Genomic DNA, 11,588 nt, shown 5'->3' on the forward strand with positions numbered 1-11,588 from the left:
CTCGGAAGAAGTGGGACGAAAATTATTATCTCTCCCCATTTTCAGGCATGAAAGGTTTTGTGTGTTCCTTAGGTAAATATACATTTGTATAATCAGACCTAGTACATAATATATGCATATATTATGTGACAATATACACTATCGCGTGATACTGACATTCAAAGTCTTGGATTTGCACATCAGGGGTAACTTAAACCTATTATAACTTTGCTAGTAATGGTGCGATTTCCACCAAACTTGGTGGGATTATGCTCTATAACGTACATCACTGCAACATTTTGTGATTCTAGGATGAACTTAGGATGAGGTTTTGCAGCCAATTCTTAAAAATTATAGTAATATACTATTATTAACTTTATTTGAACAGATATCGGTATGAAGGGTATTTTGAAGCCTAGGCACTATATAGTGGCGGCCTCCTGATTTTTTTCAGATTTTTGGATTGGGTAGATTCTAAGAATGGATCCGTGAAAGAAATGATCACTTTAGGTCCCCGCACTCCCCACCTTTTCAACAAATATCAGACCTAAGACCGGCATGGAAAAGACCTTTCATTTGATACCCCACATGACTACATTTGGTAAAAATAAAATTTTGCACCCTCCTTTTGCATATCTGGAGACCCCCTTTAAGTTCGCCCTAGAATGTATGCATGAGCGTTCACAGTTTCCACCAAATTTGGTGCCAACCGTTACAACCGTTTCCGAAAAAATTGCGTGTGACAGACAGACAGACAGTAAACCGATTTTAATAAACGAAACGAAATTCGAGATATTGATGGAGCTCTTTGGTTGTGGTTCCTTCAAGAACGGCGAAGGGGCACATCTATTAGCGCCCCAATTCTAAGAGAAAAAGCTTTATGTATCTACAGCAAAATTATAGACGGAGGCGAATTAATTGTAAGTGAAGGTTGGCTGATTCGCTGGAAGGCACGACACGGAGTCCATTTTGCACACATTAGTGGAGAAAAAAAGTTCGCGGATGCTTCAGGTGCAACTTCAAGTTTGCAGAAATAATAAAAACGTAGAAATTGGAACTAGAACAAGTGTCTAACATGGATGAGACGGGGCTCAATTTTAAAATTAGAGGATAATTCTACCACCATTTCTCAAGATCTGCAAACAATATCCGAAGATGTCCAGTTGCAGACCGAAGATATTGAAGAATGCATAAAAAATTGTGACGATGAACTTGAAAAGGATATTTTCACAGATGACGAAATAATTACCCGAGCAACACAAGAAGAGTCCTATGAAAATGAGGACGAGGAGACTGATGCTGATGATATTGAAGGAGAGGCAAAGGTCGGCCACACCAGAGTGGGTTCTGCAATGGAGGTGGCATTGAAATATATAGAACACCAACGTGGGCTGTCTTCAATAGACTTCTTGGTGATAAAAAAATGGAGAGATATAGCATTTAAAAATTCACTTAAGGTCAAGAAATAGAAGGAAGTTACCAATTTTTTTAAAAAAAGTTTGGCCGGAAAGTGAAGGAATCTTTTGAAAATTTTAAAAGCCTGTATCTTGGTAAATATTGAGACAGGTTGTCACTGAGATTTGTAACTGGCTAAAGGATTTGCATTCTATTGATCACCCAATAAAACTCTGGTCCACATTTGATGCAAAACATTGCTTAATCCCAGTACCGCAACTATCGACCCATCTATCCAATGTCTGCATTGTCTATCTAGTTACCCATAGTGTAGGGAATAGCGTAGCAACACCAGGAAGTGGAATACTATATAAATGCATGTTTGAATCAGAAAGAAGATACTCTGCTGCCGAAAATGAAAAGAATGAGGACGACCAAAGCTAGATACCGTTTTTCTTATGATACTGCAAAAAGTTCTTGCAGAGACTTGAAAATCATAGATGCTTTTCGATTTTCCATAACACAAATATCTAAGTTTTAATGTAGCAACCCTAATGCAAAATATAATGGAAAGCTTCCTACCCTTGGTGTGCATAGAACGGTAGACACTCAATTCTACTTTACTGCTTTCTTTCTCAATTTTAGGAGAACACTGACTTGCAGATGAATTTCATGAGGGAGTTTGGGATTGGAAATTTTCACACGTTCTGAGGACATCTTCTTTGGGCTGGAAAGGCACTCATGATATCCTTGGATGAGAGTACATTGTTACAACGTCCTTGTTCATATTATGGGATGACATTATTTACTTCACCTACTTATTAAATTGGGTGGGAAGTGATACTGTTTTAGTCTTGGAGGTAATGTAATTTCCTTTGGAGGTTTGGTGAATGATACCACCAGGATTTGGTAGCTCTTGACGTGGAAGCAGCTTCGTAGTAGAAGGTAGGCTACATGCTAATATGGTATATCTTTTGGGGGCAAATATTTTCGAAAAAATTAATTGAAAATGTCGTGTAGTATGTTCCAATTCTATTAGCTCATTCAAAATCTATCTAATTGTTAGCAGTATCTTAAGATAAACTTGAGAATTTCCTCACGCACCGGAAACTCGTTCTGTGTATCTTTCAATCTACCAAATTCTCTGATGACCGCAAAAAAGCTAAAATTAAAATGAGAGGCAAGATCACTGAGGAATTATGCAAGCCCAACAGAAAATAATGACCTTTTGCCAGTTGTACGACGAAAACAGTCTTGCTCAGGGGCCGCAACCAGTGAAACACGAACGCCAAAAGAGCTGATGACTGGCAAATTTCACTGAGAGAAATTGCAAAACATTCGCGAACAAACACATGTTGTGCCGCGTTTTCCGTTGAAGATCGTTTCAATATTTAAGAGATTGCAGATATATTTTTAGCGGACCCAGTCCATCGATCCTCGCCGCAAATGAAGAAATAGAATTTCAAGAAAAATATTCTCTGACATGTAAACAGGCGAGCGATGCTGAGGATAATATGGCCTAACAGATGCTGTTTGGGGCTTTTAGATATTTTCGAAATTAGTAATAATTCGATATATTTCTTTGACCTAATTAATGATAGAGCGCGGAAATTGCAGATGAAGTTCAGGAAGGAGATTTGAGATGTTATTTAATTTATTGTGTATTTGTGGAAATAGCAATAAATTGTGTTTGAAAATGGCGAAATGTATTTAAGTTTGATTATATTAAGATTGTTTTAAAATAGTTTCGATATTTCTGGTATATTCAGTCGATATTAAGCGAGATATTTTGAAATTTATTTAATTTTATGATTATTTGAATTTCTGAAACATTTTGGGGAAGTCATTTTGTAAGTTCTCAATGGGGCTTTGCAATTGGCGGAAATAGTTACAAGAGCGTTTTTTAAGGTTTTATGTGAAGCAAAACCTTGTTAGAATAGATTCGATGTCTGTCTCTACGTCTGTCTGTCTGTCACACCTGATTTATTTAGAAACGGCTAAACCAATTGTTACGAAATTTGGTGGAGGTCTGTGCGTCCATTTACGTGCATCATTTCCATTGGGCTTAAGAGGGGGGCTCTCCATACACATAAAAGGGGGGTGTAGATTTTATTCATAGAATATGGTCGTGTCTACTTTTCGAAACTGATGATATATTTGATACCGGGTAAAACAAAGGGGAGTAAGGGTTCAAAATATATTCCCTAAAAAGTGTAACAGGTCTGGTTCTCAGAACCTATCCAACCGAAAAATCTGAAAAAATCACAGTGATGTATCTCTACAAAATCTACATCCCGTTCCGATATCTGCACGAATAAAGTTAATAAAAACATATTTCTACGTTTTAGAAATTTATCCATCCCTTATGTCCATCCCAGAAGTACAAAATGGCATGGATATAGGGGATAATATAGTGCACAATTTGGTCAAGCTTGAAGAAAATCCAGCGATTATTAACGAAGTTATAGAGGGTGAAACTTTGCCATTTTTTTTGTGAATTTCGTGCATTCTACACCGTGTATGACGTCATCATCCCATATCAATTCGTCAGTATCATAATGAAGTAAGTTCATATGAATGGGGTGGAAAAGAATTATTTTGTTTGAGGTTTTTAGTCATTTATATATGAATATCAATTACTCTAAACAGACATGGGTGTATATTGTATGTTCGGGCTAATAAAGTTTGCGGGTAGTGTCTAATTGAAATAGATATATTTACACATTAAACCAGCCGTATTTAATATGCGTACTATATATATACATATGTATGTTTTTGCGCACGAAGTAAATCGGAAATATTGGTACGATCAATTTATATACGTGCACATATATGTACAGTATTCGAAAATAGGCATTTTGTTTGTTTAGGGTGAGGATAATATCTATGTCTATAATATGTAAGGTTGCCTTGTAGTTTGAAAAAATAGAAAAATTTGCGTTGAAGTTTCTTACGCAAGATGAACACAAAACCTGAAGCTCGCGCTTCGGGTATTCCGACTTGTTTCATATTGGAACTGTAGTACTTTCTTGCCAGTCAGATGGTGTTCTACCTTCCTGAATAACCCGATTAAAAAATTGACTGAGCCACAGTGTTGGTTCCCAGCTCTTCGCTTTCCAGAGGTCAGAATGCTTTCCCCGATTTCATTCGTTTTATTGCATCCTCGACTTCAGTGGCGCTGATAGGTGGAACTGCTCCCACTGTCGGCAATGATTGTGGAAGTCGAGGATGAGCAAATTCGTCAGTTGAAATCTGCTCGACAGGCCTCTTCATCGAGAAATTACCAGAAGGCATCTTTCTCAGCATCAAGTCGACCTGTCTGTGGTGCGTACGCGATGAAGAAGTGAATAGAGCTGATATAATGGTGAGCTTCATCAGGTGATCATAAAATCGCTCGACTTCTTTAATGGCACCACGGAAACCCTCTGAGATGGCAATGCCAACACCGTATTGAGTGTGTGGGCTACCGAAATAGAGAAGTTTATAGTCATGTTTACCGCGTCCGCGTTCAATATCGCAACTTTTCGCACCAGACCATTGGATTTCTTGCAATGCACAGATATCAATGCGCCTTTTCCGAAGGGCTCTTGTGAGTTCGTCGGTCTTTCCAGTTAGGGTGCCATTATTTAACATGCAGACACGTATTTGTTTCGCTTTTGCTCGTACTAACTTATTTACTTCCTGACGCCGTCCATACGTCAAGAACCCTTGCCCGTTTCCTGACAGGACCGGGGCTCGTCCTGCCGCGTGGACTGAGGTGGACGCGCTAGCATTTTTCCGAGGCTTCTTACTCAATCCGATGATTTTGCCTCTATCGACATTGGATGCATTTTCTTGATCACCAAGAGAGATCGGGTAGCATTTATCATAGTGGATTCACTCCAACTATACTTTATTTATCTCGTTCCCTGATCTCAGCATTTTATTTTTATTTTACTTAAGATAGCTGAGAGGTTAGAGCACAAGGCTATCGTACGAAAGGACGCGGTTCAACTCTCACTGGTGGCAGTGGAATTTGTATCGTGATTTGCCGTTGGATACCAGTCGAATCAGCTGTGAATGAGTACCTGAGTCAAATCAGGGTAATAATCTTAGTCGAGTGCAATGCTGACCACATTGCCTCCTACAGGGTACCCTGCCTCCTGTAATGTACCATTATGGTCTTGAATTCTAACACACACATTCTAACACACTTCAAAGTCCTGATCCAATATGGATTGTTGCGGAAACGATTATTATTATTATTTACTGAAGATAGTACAAAGTACGTTGTTTCAAACCCTCCTCCTTTACCTCGGCTTGGGATCAGCATACTATGTCAAAAGCATGGTGGAGTTGGTACAGCCAACCAGAAGAGTGGGTCATGACGAAGCTAGCAAAGGAACGGAAAAATAATGCATCGTTAGCCATATATACCACGATGCTTAACCTTCTGTGACAAAAAGGAAAATTTGACCGTATGTAGGAACAATGAAGTGAGTCTGAGTGTAGTTATATGGTGTTTTCAACGATTAATTACTTGAAATAATAAAAAAACTTGCTGTCTCTTTTTCGTTTTGTTCTTGCTCCCTTCATCAGTGCTAACAAGAACTGTTAGCACTGATGAAGGGAACAAGTGGTTCCCGAAATATCGAAATTGGCAAGAATAAATATTTACACCAACGAAAAAGAAACAACAAGTTTCAAATAATGAAGTGAGTGTTTTCATGAATTACTCAACAACCAGAATATCGGTGAGTTCCAGATCTTTCCTACTGAAGACGACGTACAAATGCTGCCACCAATAAGCATGGCAAAAGTACCATGTAATTCATCGGGTTAAGGGCCATAAACTACCTAGAGCCGAACAGGTTAAATATGAAGAGATTAAATTACAGAAACCATCGACTATCCGCATAGCTCAGTGGTTAGAGCACTGGGTTGTCACACGGATGGCCGCGGTTTAAATCTCGGTGGTGACAGCAGGATTTGTATTGTGACTTCACGTCGGACACCAGTCGACTCAGCTGTGAATGAGTAAATGAAACAAATCAGGGTAATAATCTCGGGCGAATGCAATGCTGACCACATTGCCTCCTACAGTATACTGTAGTGTACCGTTTCAGTCTTGAATGAAGTGCTCTAACACACTTCAAGGCCCTGATCCAATATGGATTGTTGCGCCAACGAATATTATTATTAACCATCGACTCATACCAAAGAAGTTTCACTACAGGCAAATCAGCAGCAGATCAGATTCATTCAGTTGCCAGACAATTCAGTATCCTGACAAAATTAAACTGACTAGGCTGACCTAGTCATGATGTAAGGGTAGATAAAAAAGGGTAAAGGGTCTCTCTGGAGACATACTACCATCAGTTAATATCTAAGCCAAGGAAATGCTTCCCTTTTCACCAGGTCTTGAAAAAGTGGTCAGCGATTCTGAGGAGAACGCGAGAGTAACTATTTCTTTCAAATCCACCCAATCACAATGGCATACACTGACGATAGTCATATTTTGCCGCGATTTTTTTTCGACGCAAAGGAGCCGCGAAAAGAGTTAAACTTAGGACAAATGAAAATAAAAAGAAGGACGCCAATTAGGCAGGAAAATCAAATTGACAAAATAAAGATAAGAAACCAGTTGGCGAACAAAATTACTTACTTTATCTTAATGTCAAAATGCATACATACGAAGATGAGTTTTGGCATATATGAAATGATTAGGGGCGTTGGTAGTGTTGTAATCAGATCCGAGTCTGCAAGGGACGCATATGGACTGACCGCTGCCACGAAGCCTCACTAGAGATTATCTGTTATCATGGCAACCGGGATGGCCCTCTGACAACATATACTCTTGGAGAATTCCCGTTGGCCTTGTGTTTGTGAATATGTCTATATCGCGAGAAGAGTTCTTTATGGGATTAAGGGTGGAGTTGAACTTAGAATTGTCTCAGCAGGACTCTGTTTGTGGTCATAAAATCAGTCTGTGTCTTAAGAAGAATTAAGTTAACTTGAGAGGTGCTCACGCTAAACCACCAGGTCGTAACTGTACAACTCAGGCGGCGTACCCTTTGGTTGCAGTAGAGGTGTTAAATAGGTTTTGCATTCACTGGTATGAATACTGAGCTACCACTCAGTATGAATCAATGCTACTCACGATGGGGCTTCGTGCCCGAAGAGGACCGTGCGATGAACATATGCTTACACGGTAGATACTGATGTTAAACCACTAAAAACTTCACCTGGGCTATATTATAGCAGCAAAGCGTGGACCATAACTTGAAAGGAAGGTTCTATGCAGAATATTGGCAGTAGTTCATGTGAGAGATGAGATACACCAACGAGTTGTATTAAAGCTATCTTGAGGCAAAAGTTCCGATCAGGATACGACTACAAACAGCCCCTGGGAAAAATCATATGGACGAACTGGGAATATTCAAAAAGATTAGGAAACTGGGGAAAAGACTAGAAAAAACGGTCAACGACGATGGTGAACTTTTATTTGGGCCGAGACAGTAGAGGGCAAATGTTGGAGGAAACCAAGGATCGAAATGGATTCCCACGTTATGAAAAAGAAGAATGGAAAGACCCAATCAATATTTTCATTATGGGCATATATAGAATTTGTTGTGACGTGTCAAGCCTTATCATTTTGTATTCTATTGCGTCAGTCGTAATTGAAAATGGCCTTAACTTATAATGGTACTTACGCTTAGCCCAACCGAGTGTAGTATTTTCCAATAGATTAAAAGTGAGCTTTACAACTTGGATTTTAGTTCGACGATGTGGTATGCTTCCCAATGTTAAAGAATAATAGGTAATTTATTTTATATTACTGGCACCAAGATATGTTTGTAGGAACAGAAAGAGATTTGTTTTCCATCCTACTGAAAACCTTGAAGAGCTGACTCCATATTGCTGTTATTAACGCACCATGAACTATGACAACAAGAGGATCATCTTTTTCTTTTTAATATGTGACCTATTCACTGTAAATTTCACCTCCTAAGCAATTCGTCCATGGGTAAGTATCTCTAAATAGCTCTTTCCAAATTGTGGGTCTTATGGGCTTTGCTAAGTTGTGAAGAAATCATAAATAAAAAAAATAGGAATTTATTTTCCTTCTGAAAATCAGACACGATAGACTGCATAAATTATGACCGCTCGATTGTTTGAGTGTTTATCATCGCTGTAGCCGCCCATCTAAACAAAAGTCCCGTTGTATCTTATTTTGATAATATATTTCTCTTTTACCTTACATTACAAATTCAAATAGCAAAGGTGTATTCTATTGTCTTCTGCAACCTATTTTGTAAATCAATTTCACTTTCGGACTATGTTTGATCGCCTATCATTTTCGGGCAGCAAGTCTACCTGTGAAGGTAGACGACTGGTAGCGGTGAAGTTCAATAGTCAACCAGTAGAATGTCAAATAAATAACAAAAAAAAATATGCATAAATATTTGTGAATTGGAATCTAGCAGTGCTTGATATGGGCAGTATGTATATAAACGGGTACTACGCATACATAAATATGTTTGCTAAAATAGTCAACGTTAATGGAGGTAATTGAATTGTCATTATGACTCTCTAAGCGTTTCTATCTGTATCTGTCAGATACATAGTACGAATTAAATTGAGCATAATTTGTAATAAAAACACAATGTTATGTAGATAGTGATTGTTGAGAAGAGAAAATTTGAAGAGCAGAGTTTGTGGTATGAATACTTGGGCCAAATTTAGATGGAGAGATCAAAAATCTTTGATTAGTTTATTCGGAGAAAAATTCAGTTGTTCAAGAAGCAGTGATATTTCGGACCTCATCTTCGGGATAAGCAACCAAGTTTTTCAAAAAAGGAGGATTGACAGTTTTGTATAAAGCAGAGGTCGCATCTTTTTTAAAAACAACTTTCTGATTTGAGCTGTATATGAATATTATTAAATCGGGAGCGGCTTCGGAAAGTACTAGCCAAGATCTTTAATTGTTGAAAAAAAAATGTACAACCCCATTTGACGTAGAAGGATGTAATTTACTGCATGCGTGAGCGTTCACAGTTTCCACCTCTCCACCAAATTTGGTGTTAATCGCTATAGCCGTCTCCGAAAAAAATGCGTGTGACGGCCAGACAGACAGACAGAAAGAGTGCGCCTATAAGGCAGCCCGCAAAACCCTCAAGTTCGCCATCCAGGGAAGCAAGAGGAAATGCTTTAAGGAGCTCTGCTCAGAAGCGGACGTAAACCCGTGGGGGAGTGCCTATACAATCGTGATGGGACGATTCAAATGCTGTTCATTTCCACAGATTACGTGTCCTACCCTCTTGTTGAAAATCTTCCAGGGACTATTCCCCCAGCAAGAGGAGGACACTGACACATTCCAACCACCTCTGAATGTGACGTCAATTCCTCCAATCACTAGAGACGCGCTGCTGGAGATCTGTGGTAGAATAGTAGAATAGTAGAATAGAATAGTACCAAATAAGACCCTTAAGCTTTCCGCGAAATCTAGACCGGATATGTTCGCTGAGTTGTTCGAAGATGCTGAGTTATACTCAAGCAAGGCAATCAGTGCTGTTAAAAGGTGGACTAGAGACCTCTGGTCTGACACTTATGGAGGAAAAAACAGAAGCGGTCCTCATCACTAAGCGCCGGAACAGAAATTAAGCCTGTATTAAAATCGGAAATTATATCATCACTTTCAGGCCGAGCATCAAATACTTGGGGGTGGTGATAGGCAAAAAGATCAGCTGTAAGCGACAAGGGCAGTATGTTTGCAACAAATCATCCACTGCGGATGATGCCGAACGTAGGAGAGCCACGGTATACCTCTAGGCTGCTTATAGCCAGGGTGGTGACCTCAATCATGCTCTATTCGATCCCAGTTTGGAAGGAGACAATGCGGATATCAGTTAACAATAACGAACTGAGTGCAGTCTACATGAGTACAGCCCTGACGGTATGCTCTGACTGCAGGTCTGTCTCAGATGATGCAGCATTCGTCATCTCTGGAATGATGCCGATTGACATCTTGGCAGATGAGATGGCGAACATATGCAATGAGAAGCCAATCTCTCCCTCAACGCAGACGAACAAGGCTGAGAGGGGAGATCCATAAATAGATGGCAAGAGCGGTGGGAACGCTGGGGAAAGGGTCGGTGGACTCACAGGTTCATTCCGCCATCAAGGGGTGGTTGGAGAGATGACACGATGAGATTAATTATAATCTCACCCAGTTTCTCGCTGGGCACGGAGGATATCGCCAATACCTTCATAGGTTTAAATTGGAGAGCATGTATTCTTCGACTGTCCGAGAATTGTGGAAGAAAGGAGGAATCTAGAGGAGACTTTAGGAGAGGTGTTGGTATCAGAAAATCTGGTGCCGGAAATGGTAACATAACAAGAAAAATGGGGTGCGGTCAACTCCCTTGTCCCATTTATTCAAAATAAATTGCGAAAAGCAGAGGAGAGGAGAAAAGTGCGGTCACGTACGCCGCGCATAGAAAAAAGGTGACTAAGCTGTAGTGAACCGACTCCGCCCCGCGATGTAATACCTTATGGTGGTTCCGCGGGGTAGGGAGGGACTCTAGGGTGATTTTAGTGGGTAAAAATCCCACACACTGGTGTATGCAGACCAGTGTCTTTTGAAGATTTCCACCTCCTCAAAAAAGAAAGACAGACAGACAACCAGAAGGACAGATAGGCATACAGACAGTAAACCGATTTTAATAAGGCTTTCTTTTACACAAAACCTAAAGAAGGAGCATTTCCGTCATCTTCTTATCCTCATTCCGGATGTGAGCAAAGGAGTCCACACCACAAGTCCAATGTAACATCTTCGTCTCAATTGCCGCAAGACGCCGTTCATTGTCTTTTATAGTTGACCGTTACCACGAGGTATTTAAATCGCTCAGTTCTGGGCAGATCACTGCCGCTGACAGTGATTGTGCCTGTTTCATGGGGATCGGTCGTCAAAAATTCAGTTTTGTTTAAATTCAATCTGAGACCGTGTTGCATGAGGCCATCACTCCATTTTTGGACAAGTTGTTCGACATCATTTTTGTCATTAGATGCTAGGAAAACATCATCTACATAAAGCAGTGTGTAGGGCGCTGGACGTTGGATGTGCTGTATGGCGGTGTCCATAACAAGAACAAAGAGGAGAAGGTGAGAGGGGGCTGACTTGATGAACATCAACAGAGACACGAAGCGGTTTTAATACACCCACCACGCTTCGA

Source organism: Hermetia illucens, chromosome 2 (assembly GCF_905115235.1).
Source record: "Hermetia illucens chromosome 2, iHerIll2.2.curated.20191125, whole genome shotgun sequence".
In the NCBI taxonomy this organism is placed as follows: domain Eukaryota; kingdom Metazoa; phylum Arthropoda; class Insecta; order Diptera; family Stratiomyidae; genus Hermetia; species Hermetia illucens.